The 14,834-nt window shown below is 45.5% G+C and overlaps 1 protein-coding gene across 7 annotated transcripts in view; it reads left to right on the top strand.

Moving 5' to 3' along the window:
• TRIM2 (tripartite motif containing 2) overlaps positions 1-14,834 on the top strand; it is a 141,164-nt gene that overhangs the window by 80,004 nt on the left and 46,326 nt on the right. Inside the window, exons 1-2 of one of the 7 annotated variants that reach the window (XM_077279338.1) lie at positions 2,475-2,667; positions 2,794-3,027. The exons of 4 other annotated variants lie outside the window; for them this stretch is intronic. The gene's annotated coding sequence lies outside the window, so the exon portion shown is untranslated. Of the gene's footprint in view, positions 1-2,472; positions 3,028-3,274; positions 3,464-14,834 lie in introns of those variants that run through there. 2 more of the 7 variants (XM_077279337.1, XM_077279339.1) reach the window with 2 other exon arrangements.

Raw genomic sequence — 14,834 nt, forward strand, 5'->3', positions numbered from 1 at the left:
CATACACTTAGAATCGGGTCACATATCCAAATCTTCCACTGAAGATTTTAAAGGGTCACATGGCAAAGGGTCACATGGCAAAGGGTCACATCCCTGGTGAAACTCTGTGCTCAGACCGTGATAGAAGGCTGTCTAAATTTGACCTTACGCTATAGAGTTTCACCAGGGATGTGCCCTGTGTCATGCATAGGGTAAAATCTGCAATCTTTAGTGGAAATTTTGGACGTGTGACCTGCTTCTATAATGAGATCAGGAGTGACAGTCTATGAGGCTGTTGTATTTGGGTCAGGAGACCTGCGGTCAGTCTGGAAATCACTGTCCATACTCAGATGTCTGAATGAGGCCTTAATTGCTGGGCTGTGGATTTATAATCTATACCTCAGGTTAAATTCCAGATTTCTTACAAAAACAGAAAATCAGGAAGGCATCCTCCTTAAAAAGGAAAAAAAAAAAAAAAAAAAAAAAAAAAAAACGATGACAAATGGTCACACACAATACATGGAGATACTATAAACTTTATTGGTAATATATAACAACATTAAGAACAGGTGAAAGGAGGGAAGGTAGTAGCAGCACAGAAACCACTGTTAAAGAGTTAACAGGAAGGGCGCCACCAGAAATAACAGTCCTCCAGGCTTATATATTATCAGAGTAGAAAAAATAAGCAAAAGTAGGAAAACCAAATAGTAAAAAACTGAATAAACCACAAAATAATAATAACTGGATCCTACTGCAGGCAGGAATACCGAGCAAATAGCAACCGTTCACAGCATATGAGATAGGTAAATACAAGGGCCGCTGTATTGCTATCCTAATTATAGTCCCATGGCCTATCAAACAGACATAATAAATACTATTAGAGCAGGGTACCCACCGCACGGAGGACTGTAGTACTGGAGGCGCGCTTCCACCCCAACGCGCGTTTCGGCGATCACACCTTCATCAGGGAGCCAGCGGCCAATCCGCAACGTGTACTGTGCACATACACTTAGAATCGGGTCACATATCCAAATCTTCCACTGAAGATTTTAAAGGGTCACATGGCAAAGGGTCACATGGCAAAGGGTCACATCCCTGGTGAAACTCTGTGCTCAGCCCGTGATAGAAGGCTGTCTAAATTTGACCTTACGCTATAGAGTTTCACCAGGGATGTGCCCTGTGTCATGCATAGGGTAAAATCTGCAATCTTTAGTGGAAATTTTGGACGTGTGACCTGCTTCTATAATGAGATCAGGAGTGACAGTCTATGAGGCTGTTGTATTTGGGTCAGGAGACCTGCGGTCAGTCTGGAAATCACTGTCCATACTCAGATGTCTGAATGAGGCCTTAATTGCTGGGCTGTGGATTTATAATCTATACCTCAGGTTAAATTCCAGATTTCTTACAAAAACAGAAAATCAGGAAGGCATCCTCCTTGTGTGAACATTAACTTAATGCCTAGTCACGCGTACTGTTAGGTTATGTTTCCATGTGGCGTTTTTTCTCAGAATTTGCTGCTGATTGGACGCGGTGTACATCCGCAGCATCCAGATGTTACAGCATAGTGGAGGTGATGTTATGTAATCCCGTTTCCACTTTGCGTACATAGACGCAGGTGACAGACCAGTGTATCCGCCCATGCGGCGCGTCTTTCTAGACCGCAGCATGTCTATTTATCTTGTGGAGACGCTCCATCTATGCAAGATAAATAACCCAGTCTATGGATAGGATGTGGTGATTCCGCATGTGTTCAATGAACACATCCGAAATCACCGCGCGTAGAAAGGGGGCAGTGCTTTAGGCGGAGCGGGGTATCCACTGCATCCAAAGCGCAGCCATTACGCCCCGTGGAAACATACCCTAACGATGGATCTATTCCTAACGGTTAAAGATTGATTTGCGTTTAATAAAAAAAACCATTTAGGCTACATTCCCAGATTAGCTTTTGATGTTGCAGATAATCTGCATGTACCTAATCACAAGTGCGGTAATTAGAACGCCGCTTTTTGGTTGCAGCGAAAATACGTTGCGTCCAAAACACAACTATTCCTGATCGTGGACATGTACTCTTATGTTTGGATTACAGACTTTTTTGATGCGTTTACACCTCGGGAATGCGCTAAAAAGGCATGTTTCTGTATCTAATGCAAGTCTATGAGGAAAGTCACAGAAAACTGCGCACCCGCAGGAGAAATTGACATGCTGCGGATATGAAACGCGCACTGCGGGCAGTTTATGCTGCATTAAGAAGAAGCACAGGGCGCAGGAGATTTCTATAAATCCCATCCACTTTGCTGGAATCGTAAGACGCTGCGTTTTTGACACAGTGAAAATATGCAGCATCAAAAACTCCTGGTGTGAACGTAGCCTTAGTGGTTTCCGAGTTTGCCATCTGTGAGTGATCTGCTGCCGCTGGACGGTTTTGATCCTTTTTTTTTTAGCTTTCTTTGTGTGGCTTGTAGCTTTTAAAAATGTGTTCCTTTAGGAGAACTTGTGTGGGTATTGTTCCTTGTGCTAATCCTGTAATGGCCCCCTCCCCGTCCCTGGCTAGCCCACCCATCTCCCTCACTCAGCTGATTGATGCTGGGAGGGTGGGAAACAGCGAATCTCCTCTCTCCTGACTGCTGCATCCCTATCCCACAATGCTTTGCAAAGGCTGCTGCAGTCTTTTCGTACCAGCGTCCAAAGGTAAAAGATGATCTGAATCCAGACCGAGGAACCCTAGAGGGGACCCCCATGTAATCGATGACCCAGAACTGATTTTTTTTCTTTCCTCCTCACCTGATGACGACACATCTGCTGTCTATCTTCTAGCGGCTTCGTTTTCCCTGTACGTCACTCCTATACTGGGGATTACAGCGTCTCTCGTTAATGGAGCCCCCCGCTATGGAAATGGCTTTAGTACTGTGATTCCCTTCCCTGCCTCCCCCATCTCTGCGTCAGCCACAATAGTTATGCTGAAGCCACTGGGATTCTCCATACGGCGTATCTCCGACAGGATTGCTGCACTGGCTGATTGCTGACGTCTGCGTTTCTCTACGACGATGGGTAGGTTGCAATTTTAATAAATAATGGGTTTTTTTGTCAGTGCACCTGCCTGTCTGATCTAATGGAGATATGTGTAGATGGGAGGGGGACGGAGGGATGTAGAAGCCTTCATCCCACCATACCGTGGATGTATGGACGTACCGGGATGGGTTTTCTATATGGTTTATTTTTATGAAACATTGCAAACAAAACAGCGGCCTCACCAGGGACCGCCACCCCTCCCTCTTTTAATTGCCGGTCTTGAATCTGGAGGCACAGGGGATTGTTGGAAGCCTCCCTAGTCACAATAGCTTGTAAATGAATGGCGAGAGCTGCCCCCTGACCTTGGGCTCCTGACTCAGTGATGTGCTTGGGTGGGAAGCAGCTGGCGTACCAGAGATGACAAGCTCTTGGCAGCTCCCCTGCATTCCCCAGGAAGCCAGCGGAATTTCTTTGGGTACACATTATGTTTGTATTACATAATATTGGTATTGACGTAGCATTAATAAGGCTTATTGGGATTTGTAGAGCAACGTTGGACTGAAATTGTAGTATAGGTGTCTAAATGTGTGTTCCTTGACTCACTAAAAACCTGGAGCTATTTGGACCTTTGGAGTATTGCATTTGGAGCCTTTTTTTCACCCTGTGCTTTTTCTCCTTCCATTTCGCGCATACGGTGGGAAAGAAGGCGATGGACGCCAAGCCAAAAAAAAGACAGAAAACCAAAATATATTGCTAAACAGAAGCTAAATTGGACTCTGTCCAGTAAATATCCATTTGTCTAGTCGTTCTTTGCATGCACCTGAACACGATAAGTGATTATATTCCGGCTCACTGCCCAACCATAGCCTCCGGACCTCCACTAACAGCCTCATATATGCCAATGGGGCTGGGAGTGCATGTCAGGAGAACCGTGGGCATTGTGGCCTCATAACTTACCGTAAGGCCTCATTCACACGTCCGTGTTTAAACGCATACGTGAGAAAATGGGGCTGGTGTCATGTGTGTTTGGTTCGTGTGTCTGCTTTCACGGTGTGATAAATTACCAACCATCTCCTGTACTTTGCAATGATAAATATAGGCCCAAAGACTTGTATTGGCCCGTTTCATCTGTGATGCGAGAAAATAGATTATAATGGGTACATGTTGTGTCCATGAAACAAAACAGATACAACATGGACGTCTGAATGAGTCCTACAATAAAGTCGTGGGAATTCACCCTAAGGGTTTGTTCACACTGAATCTTTGAGTCTGTTAAAAAAAACACGAGTTTTCTAGTGAACTGCGTCAGGAATTGCTCGTTCTTTATGGAGTTTTTTATTTTCCTGAAACAGTTTTATACAGTTTTTTTTTAAGTGTTTTTGCTGGGTTTTTATTCTTGAGGTTTTTTTTGCAGCCTTTTGATTGGACTGTGCCTAGTTTGGAGCATTTTCCTTCAGGAGTGACATACACTTTCTTTCCTTCATCCAGGCATTTTTGAAAGTCTGAAGCGTTTAAAAGACATTCAAAAGCCTAAATGGAAACAGCAACTAATTTTTCCATATAAATAAGTAGGAAGACCCTTTTTTTTTTTTTTTTTTTTTTTTTGTGAGAGGTTTTGTGTCCGCTCCTTAAACATCTAGAAAAAAACAAACGCAATATGAATACCTCCTAGAGTCACACACAGTTTTTTTAGGAGGATTTTTAAACTGGATCTGCTCCTAAATCAACATTTAAAACCTCTTTGAATACTCTTCCTATTCATATCAATGAAAATGCATTTTGTTCATATTGAGTTTTTTTAGTTATTTTTGCAGATGACCTTTTGAAAACCTCTGCAGAAAATAGATCTGTACTTAGCAGTGGAACATGCTCCAGCTTGGAACTGTCTAGTCAAGAGTGCAAAGCACTATGGGAAATACAAAAAAAATAAAAATTATCTTCTAAACAACTTCCAAAAACGATTAAGGAAATAAGACCCAAAAATACAGCATTTCTGAAGGTTTTTCCACGTGTAAAACTCATCAGATTTTTTTCTGACTCCAAAAAATCAGGGTATGTGTGCATGACGTCTTCATGCCGCCGTGTTTTTCTAGGCTAGCTGATTCAGGAAAACACCGGCAATCTTTTTCCTGAAGTGGCTTCACTGTCATTTTTCACGATTGCTCTGCTGCCAGCATCCATCCTGTTTTTCACTTTAGTGCCAAGAGGCTGAACATGTGCACTGCAATGCCTTTTTAACATTGCTGTGCGCTGTGTTCCTTTTTCTACAATGCTTTTTCAGATGGAATCTGCTTGAAAAAGGCGTTGTGTGCACATACCCCTAAGTAAGTCCGCAATGGATTTCATGCCTTTTAAATAAAGCATTGGTGAAATCTATAGTGAATCTGCTACAAAATCCACATCAAAATTTTCATGTTACTCATTTTAACTTTGATTTGGATTCCTAATGGGTTTGCGGGGAAATCTGGCGAGGGTAGACCCAAGAATTAGGGCTCGTTCAGAAAAGCGTGTTTGATGTCCAGGTGTTCAACAAACCGTTCTGAACAACTGATCCGATAATTGGTGTGCCAGCCGGTGCATTATCACTTTAATTTTATTTTCCACTCTCCAACTCCCCCCTCTCATACCCAGCCTTAGGCCGGGGTCACACTCGCGAGTGTGATGGGGAGAAACTCGCGCATCAATCCCTGGTACTGCCACCGGCACTCGGGACCGGAGTGTGCGGCTGCATATATTTCTATGCAGCTGAATGCTCTGGTCCTGAGTCCCGCCGGGTATTGAGGTGAGAGACTCGCACGAGTTTCTCGCATCACACTCGCAAGTGTGACCCCGGCCTTAGGATGATTTTCTTTATGTGTTTGTCTTTCATCTCTTCGTTCCCTTTTTTTTTTTTTTTTTTTTTTTTTTTTTTTTAAAGGGCGGATTCACACAAGATAGATTTTGTTGTAGAAACTTCTGTAAATTCAAAAGCTTGTCCATGGTCAACACCTCTCTGGCCTCTCTGTGAGAGGGTGTGACGTGGAAGATAAGATTCCCCAGTGTTGTGCAGTATTTATGACTGGAAATCACGGTCTACTGCTAAAATGAGGCCAAGAGAAGGGCAGAGTGTTTCGGGAAGGATGGGTCTAGAAAGCGCGCCAGGTCAGGTGACATCTGTGAATCTGCTCCCCACTTTAAAAGGCCGCAGTGACAAGGCGGGAAGCTGATTGGGGCCAATAAGTGAAACCAGTAGGACATGTGCGGAGAGGGTCGCCACGGCCAAGACGCTGGTATTTGCTTGGAGGGCTAGACCAGCAGGCGTTTTGAGCCTGTGATTGGGGTACAGATGTTGGCAGTCAAGACTCGTGTACCAGACTGCGCCATTCAAGATCTGAAGCCCAGCACTCCTCCATCCTGGTCCAATAGACAACTGTCACAGGTCAAGCACCAAAGACCAGGTGCGGAATACAAGTGGGAAGTAATGTCCACTGTAGTGGTCAGGAGGCTCGAGTGAACCGAGCAGTTGCTTCCAATGTTGTCGTACGCTACAGGGTTTGGACTTGTGCTGTGCAGCAGATGGGACGGACAGTATGAGAAGGGCCCATAGAGCATTACTTGACTTTGATAGGACTTGCGGCCTAGGGGGAAGCAGCGGTGAACCCCGTTAGGGCCAGAACTTAAGTGAACTGTGTTGAAGAACCATTTTAGTGGCGTTCTTATTGTAGTGATCGTTGCACTTTGAAGTAGATAGCGAAGAGCATTACTGCAGCAGGTGTTAATTGTGTGTTGATTGTCACCTATGCTAAGGCCGGTTTCACACGTCAGTGGCTCCGGTACGTGAGGTGACAGTTTCCTCCCGTACCGGAGACACTGACACACGTAGACCCATAAAAATCAATGCATCTGTTCAGATGTCATTGATTTTGTGCGGACCGTGTGCGGACCGTGTCTCCGTGTGCCAAACACGGAGACATGTCAGTGTTCGTGGGAGCGCACGGATTACACGGACCCAATAGAGTCAATGGGTCCGTGTAAAACACGCACCTCACACGGACATTCTCCGTCTGGGGTCCGTGTGGCGTGCCGGAGACAGCGCTACAGTAAGCGCTGTCCCCCCCACATGGTGCTGAAGCCGCCATTCATATCTTCCCTGTAGCACCGTTTGCTACAGAGAAAATATGAATGATAGTGTTTAAACTAAAGATCCATGTGTCCGCCGCCCCCCCACCCCCTGTGCGCCCCCCCCGCTGGTCAGAAAATACTTATCCGGGTCCCCCGTCGGCTGTCGCTCCTTCCTGGTCTGGCCGCGCCTCCTACTGTATGCGGCCGATTACACTCATGAATATGTGGCTCCACCTCCAATAGGGGCGGAGCCGCCTATTCATGAGTGTAAATGAGCGGCCCCACGTGACCGCATACAGTAAGCCGCGGCCAGACCAGGAAGGAGCGACTGCCGACGGGGGATCCGGGTGAGTATTTTCTGACCAGCGGGGGGGGCGCACAGGGGGTGGGGGGGCGGCGGACACATGGATCTTTATTTTAAACACTATTCTTCATATTTTCCCTGCAGCAAACGTTGCTGCAGGGATGATATGAATCGCAGCTTCAGCACCATGCAGAGTGGGTACCACACGCTCCGTGTGGTACCCACTCGCCATACGGGCGGCACACGTGTGCCGCAGGTATGGCCTCCGTGAGTTCCCAGGCACACGGACACGGATAACTCCGGTACCGATTTATTCCGGTACCGGAATTATCTGGACGTGTGGGACAGCCCTAATATTGTATGCTCTTAATATCCTAATATTTGAATAATTGCTACAAAATTCCCCTCTCCTTACTGTATATCCGTGTTAAATTGGTTACTTCTGCCTTGTTCTTGTCTGCGTGTTGTATCCTAGTAACCTGCTTCCATCTCCAAAGGATAAGTCATCATTATGAGACTGGTGGGGGTCCAGCGCCCCCACCGATCAGCTGACATCCGCTTCAGCTAAAGACTGATGTAAGCAATGTATAAAGCGGAACACACGCAGTTATATACTGTAATTACTGGACAGTTCTGGATTCTGTAATTTACATCCTATTCAGCCATTGATTTTTCTTGTCGCAAAGGGTGAAATATGCATCAAAATCTGCCCAGTTGGAAGATGGCCTAAGTCTTTCTATTATCCTCGCTTTCTATCGGATCCACTCTAAACCTGATTGTTTGCCATATACAGTGGCCAGATGTCGCATTATTAAGAATCTAGATCAGGGATGATCAGCAACCTTCGATGCACCAGCTGCTTTGAAACTACAACTCCCAGAATTTCCTGACACCAACAGGAGATCTAAACACAGTTCTTTCTCCTAGTAAGGATAGAAAAGGCTTACAGGTTATTCTCCTTCCTTGCTCCCGAGATAGGATTGTCTTTAGGGTGTTTGAGACCATCTGCAGGATGCTTGGAGAATTAGAAACCCAGATTACAGAAAATATCTATACCCTTACAAGTGACATCTTGCCAGATGGGCTGTAAATGTGGAGAATATTGGACTTGATGATCTCAGACCATGCCGCGCTCTGTGTCACTGGTGAACTTGCTCCCCAGGGGCTGAGACATTGTATGGAGGTTGCCAGCCGTCCTCACAAAGATAACACCTTTAAGGAACTACTACATTAGGGTTGAAGCAGATAATGGAGGACACAAAAAGGTGACCCTTTTCTGTTTTCAAAACTGCTAAAATGGCCATAAGAGGCAGAATTTAGAGCTTATACTTCCGCCCTAGGGGTTCATGCAGACTACTGTATTATTGGTCTGAGTGCGATCCAACAAAACATCAGATGGCTCTCGGGCCAATGTTATTCTATGGGGCTGCCCCATGTCCTAGTTTAATTCAATACTCAGCCATACACATCAATGAGTCCATGGAGAACACCAGACTGCACTCGGATGACATCTGTGTGCAGTCAGATTTCCACAGACGGACAGAATGGAGAGAATCAGATAACGCTATGATCAAGCTCTGATTTGCATAACTGACCCGATTCTCTCAGTTGTGAGCAAATACACTAATGTGCATCGCCCTCAGTGTAGAATACACTACACAGCTAGAACAAGCCAACCTATTGAACAAAAATTAATGGATTATGGCAAAGCCGTCTTTTCATTTTGGTTGGAAATTTAAACTACAGGTATATTAGCAGCAATAAATGAAATTGTCCTGACACTCACACATTTTTTACCTTTTAAACCTGTTGCCTGAAACTCTACTAACCTAGATATGGGGTTAACATGCAGGTTAATAGCATTCTGAACCTGCCCAGTGAAGGCACTTAGAGCCCCACTGCTGGATGGAAATTAATTAACTTTACTTGTCCCAGTATCATTCTGGTTCCAGTCATACAGTCATTGAGGTGGCTCCGGTGCGGTTTCATTCGCTGTTCTGTGCATAGAGAGCGGCGGCTGTAACAGAGACTCCCACACTGACAACTGCATCTAGTGCTGGTGGCTGAGCCCTCACCATCCCCGTGCCTGAAACTGGAAAGCTGCCGGGAGGAATAAGGGTGAGTGTCCACGGTCAGTAAACGCTGCGTGTTTGACGCTGCGCAGAGCTGCAGCGTCAAACACGCAGCGTCCAGATGTTCCAGCATAGTGGAGGGGATTTTATGAAATCCCGTCTCCACTATGCATGGAAACACGCATCCGTCTTCCCTGCGACTCCGGACATGCTGCGCGTCTTTTCAGATCGCAGCATGTCCGTATGCCTTGCGGGGACGCTGCGTCCCCGCAAGGCATATCACAGGGCCCTATGGGAGGAGTGCGATGATCCCGGATGTGTACAGTTAACACATCCGGCATCATCGCGTCCCAGAAAGGGTGCGGGGCTTAGCGCCGAGCGGCTTCGCCGCTCCGTCCATACCGCCGGTCATCCTGAACGTGGACACGCAGCCTTAAGATAATTTCCTCCAGGCAGCAGAGCTGTAAGTGCCGGGCAGGTTCAGAACTTTACTAGCATGCAGATGAACCTCATATCGGCAGGATAATAGCATTTTTTTTCAGGTTTTTTCCCTTTAAATGATTTGCACTGACTAAACTCAAGTATATTAAATTGTATTAAATCCCAGTCTCTCATCTCCCTATATAAGTGGTATACAGTCATGGCCAAAAGTATTGACACCCCTGCAATTCTGTCAGATAATACTCAGTTTCTTCCTGAAAATGATTGCAAACACAAATTCTGTAGTATTATTATCTTCATTTAATTTGTCTTAAATGAAAAAACACAAAGAATTGTTCTAAAGCCAAATTGGATATAATTCCACACCAAACATAAAAAAGGGGGTGGACAAAAGTATTGGCACTGTTCGAAAAATCATGTGATGCTTCTCTAGTTTGTGTAATTAACAGCACCTGTAACTTACCTGTGGCACCTAACAGGTGTTGGCAATAACTAAATCACACTTGCAGCCAGTTGACATGGATTAAAGTTGACTCAACCTCTGTCCTGTGTCCTTGTGTGTACCACATTGAGCATGGAGAAAAGAAAGAAGACCAAAGAACTGTCTGAGGACTTGAGAAACCAAATTGTGAGGAAGCATGATAATCTCAAGGCTACAAGTCCATTTCCAAAGACCTGAATGTTCCTGTGTCTACCGTGCGCAGTGTCATCAAGAAGTTTAAAGCCCATGGCACTGTGGCTAACCTCCCTAAATGTGGACGGAAAAGAAAAATTCACAAGAGATTTCAACGCAAGATTGTGCGGATGTTGGATAAAGAACCTCGACTAACATCCAAACAAGTTCAAGCTGCCCTGCAGTCCGAGGGTACAACAGTGTCAACCCGTACTATCCGTCGGTGTCTGAATGAAAAGGGACTGTATGGTAGGAGACCCAGGAAGACCCCACTTCTTACCCCGAGACATAAAAAAGCCAGGCTGGAGTTTGCCAAAACTTACCTGAAAAAGCCTAAAACGTTTTGGAAGAATGTTCTCTGGTCAGATGAGACAAAAGTAGAGCTTTTTGGGCAAAGGCATCAACATAGAGTGTACAGGAGAAAAAAAGAGGCATTCAAAGAAAAGAACACGGTCCCTACAGTCAAACATGGCGGAGGTTCCCTGATGTTTTGGGGTTGCTTTGCTGCCTCTGGCACTGGACTGCTTGACCGTGTGCATGGCATTATGAGGTCTGAAGACTACCAACAAATTTTGCAGCATAATGTAGGGCCCAGTGTGAGAAAGCTGGGTCTCCCTCAGAGGTCGTGGGTCTTCCAGCTGGAGAATGACCCAAAACACACTTAAAAAAAGCACTAGAAAATGGTTGAGAGAAAGCACTGGAGACTTCTAAGGTGGCCAGCAATGAGTCCAGACCTGAATCCCATAGAACACCTGTGGAGAGATCTAAAAATGGCAGTTTGGAGAAGGCACCCTTCAAATATCAGGGACCTGGAGCAGTTTGCCAAAGAAGAATGGTCTAAAATTCCAGCAGAGCATTGTAAGAAACTCATTGATGGTTACCGGAAGCTTTTGGTCGCAATTATTTTGGCTAAAGGTTGTGCAACCAAGTATTAGGCTGAGGGTGCCAATACTTTTGTCTGGCCCATTTTTGGAGTTTTGTGTGAAATGATCAATGTTTTGCTTTTTTCTTCATTCTCGTTTGTGTTTTTTCATTTAAGACAAATTAAATGAAGATAATAATACCAAAGAATTTGTGTTTGCAATCATTTTCAGGAAGAAACTGAGTATTATTTGACACAATTGCAGGGGTGTCAATACTTTTGGCCATGACTGTACATGTAGAATATACACACACATCACTATAGGCTCTTTACAGTACTCGTATGTCAGTTGTAGTGTGGGGACATGTGAGGCTCTATCACCACTGTGGATGTGATGTGGGGACATGTGAGGCTCTATCACCACTGTGGATGTGATGTGGGGACATGTGAGGCTCTATCACCACTGTGGATGTGATGTGGGGACATGTGAGGCTTTGTCCCTACTGTGGATGTAATGTAGGGACATGGGAAGCTCTAGACCCGGATAGTGCTCTGTTATTTCCGATACTGGAATGACGAGAGGTCAATGCTAGACAGATTACTGACAGCCAATGAGTGTGCAGAGGGCGGTGCTGGACACTGAGGCCGGGCGGGGCCAGTCTAGCTGTGAAGTTAGATGATAAAGCTCAGGTACCTGCCAAGTTTGGTAGAGCTGCAGGTACACAAAGTGGTTGCAGGGAATTAAGTGAAATTCAGGAGGAACAAAAGGCAGAAACAAAAAAACTAAATTTATAGAGGTGTTCTATATGACAATAGAAAACAGATTAGCTTAAAAAAAAATTGGGATTTCGGGGTTGGACAACCTCTTTAACCCCTTTCTGCCAGCTGACGGAATAGTACGTCAGCTGGCAGATCCCCCGCTTTGAGGTGGGCTCCGGCGGTGAACCCACCTCAAAGCCGCGACATGTCAGCTGTTTTGTACTGCTGACATGTGCGCGCAATGAGCGCGAGCGGAATCGCGATCCGCCCGCGCCCATTAACTAGTTAAATGCCGCCGTCAAGCGCTGACAGCGGTATTTAACTAGTGCTCCCGGCCGCGCGGCCAGGAGTGCTCGCACCGCTGACCCCCGTCACATGATCGGGGGTCAGCGGTGCATTGCCATAACAAACAGGGGGTCTCCTTGAGACCTCTCTGGTGGTTGATGGCCGATTGCTTTGAGCGCCACCCTGTGGTCGGCGCTCAAGGTACACCACCATTTCTACTACATAGAGGTGATCTGTACTTCACCTCTATGTAGCAGAGGCGATCGTATAGTGCATGCTTCTAGCCTCCTATGGAGGCTATTGAAGCATGCCAAAATTTAAAAAAAGTGTTTTAAAAATATAAAAAAATATAAAAGTTCAAATCACCCCCCTTTCGCCCCAATCAAAATAAAACAATAAAAAAAAATCAAACCTACACATATTTGGCATTGCCGCGTTCAGAATCGCCCGATCTATCAATAAAAACAAAGGATTAACCTGATCGCTAAATGGCGTAGCGAGAAAAAAAATCAAAACGCCAAAATTGTTTTTTTGGTCGCCGCGACATTGAATTAAAATGTAATAACGGGCGATCAAAAAAACGTATCTGCACCAAAATGATATCAATAAAAAGGCCAGCTTGGCACGCAAAAAATAAGCCCTCACCTGATCCCAGATCACGAAAATTGGAGACGCTACGGCTATCGGAAAATCGCGCAATTTGTTTTTTTGTTTTTTTTTTTAGCAAAGTTTGGAATTTTTTTTCACCACTTAGATAAAAAATAACCTAGACATGTTAGGTGTCTATGAACTTGTAATGACCTGGAGAATCATAATGCCAGGTTAGTTTTAGCATTTGGTGAACCTAGCAAAAAAGCCAAACAAAAACAGTGTGAGATTGGACTTTTTTTGCAATTTCATCACACTTGGAGTTTTTTTCCCGTTTTCTGTTACATGGCATGGTAAAACCAATGGTATCGTTCAAAAGTACAACTTGTCCCGCAAAAAATAAGCCCTCACATGGCCATATTGACGGAAAAATAAAAAAGTTATGGCTCTGGGAAGGAGGGGAGCAAAAACCGAAAACGAAAAAACGGGAAAAGCTCCGGGGGTGAAGGGGTTAATGTGATTCACCCATATATAATATGACCATGATAGTAACCCTACCTAGAAGTGCTGCACAGGTCAGAGATGGCCTTCTGTAAATGATTACCGCACACTGAAACTGCCTTAATACATGTGCTCAGAATGGTGCAATGTGCTTATGATGCCAGATGGAGATGATGCACCTTTAAATGACCCTTGTATGTGTGACAGATGGGTTTGTGCAATTCACACAATTAGCTCTCTTCTCTCTCCCAGTGACTCTGGCAGAGCTGCATTTTATCTCTGCCTGTTGCATTTTTCCATGTGTTATGCAGAGCAATCTGTCTTGGAATCGCAGGAGTGTCTACATACCGTACAGTGTGTGAAGGCTGCATTTTTAATTAACATGCAAATTTGTATTGCCTTAAAGGGAACCTGTCGCCAGCAAAAACCGTTAAGGGCTGTCCCACACGTCCAGATAATTCCGGTACCGGAAAAAATCGGTACCGGACTTATCCGTGCCCGTGAGCTCACGTAGGCCATACGTGCGGCACACGTGTGCCGAGTGGGTACCACACGGAGCATGTGGTACCCACGCGTGTGGTACACTGCATCGTGCTGAAGCCGCTATTCATATCTTCTGTGCAGCAGCGTTTGCTGCATAGAAGATATGAATAATAGTGTTTAAAAGAAAGATCTATCTGTCCGCCGCCCTCCCACCCCCTGTGCGCCCCCCCCCCCCCCGCTGTTCTGAAAATACTCACCCGCTCCCTCGTTGGCTGTCGCTGCTTCCTGGTCTGGCCCCATCTTCTCCTGTATGCGGTCACGTGGGGCCGCTCATTTACAGTAATGAATATGCGGCTCCACCCCTATGGGAGGTGGAGCCACCTATTCATGACTCTAATCGGCGGCCCCACGTGACCGCATACAGGAGAAGATGGGGCCCCTTTACTCCCAGTTAGCACTTAGGAAAGGTGAAGGCCATGTGTGAGAATCTGGCTCTCTCCATTGATTAATATTCATTATGCTTTGTTTATATAGCGCTAACATATTCCGCAGCGCTTTACAGTTTGCACACATTATCATCACTGTCCCTGATGGGGCTCACAATCTACATTCCCTATCAGTATGTCTTTGGAGTGTGGGAGGAAACCCACGCAAACACGGGGAGAACATACAAACTCCTTGCAGATGTTCTCCTTGGTGGGAATTGAACCCAGGACTCCAGTGCTGTGCTAACCACTGAGCCATCGTGCTGCCCATTGTAAATGTGCATGCCATAAA

This window comes from Ranitomeya variabilis, chromosome 1 (assembly GCF_051348905.1).
Source record: "Ranitomeya variabilis isolate aRanVar5 chromosome 1, aRanVar5.hap1, whole genome shotgun sequence".
NCBI classification, from domain to species: Eukaryota; Metazoa; Chordata; class Amphibia; order Anura; family Dendrobatidae; genus Ranitomeya; species Ranitomeya variabilis.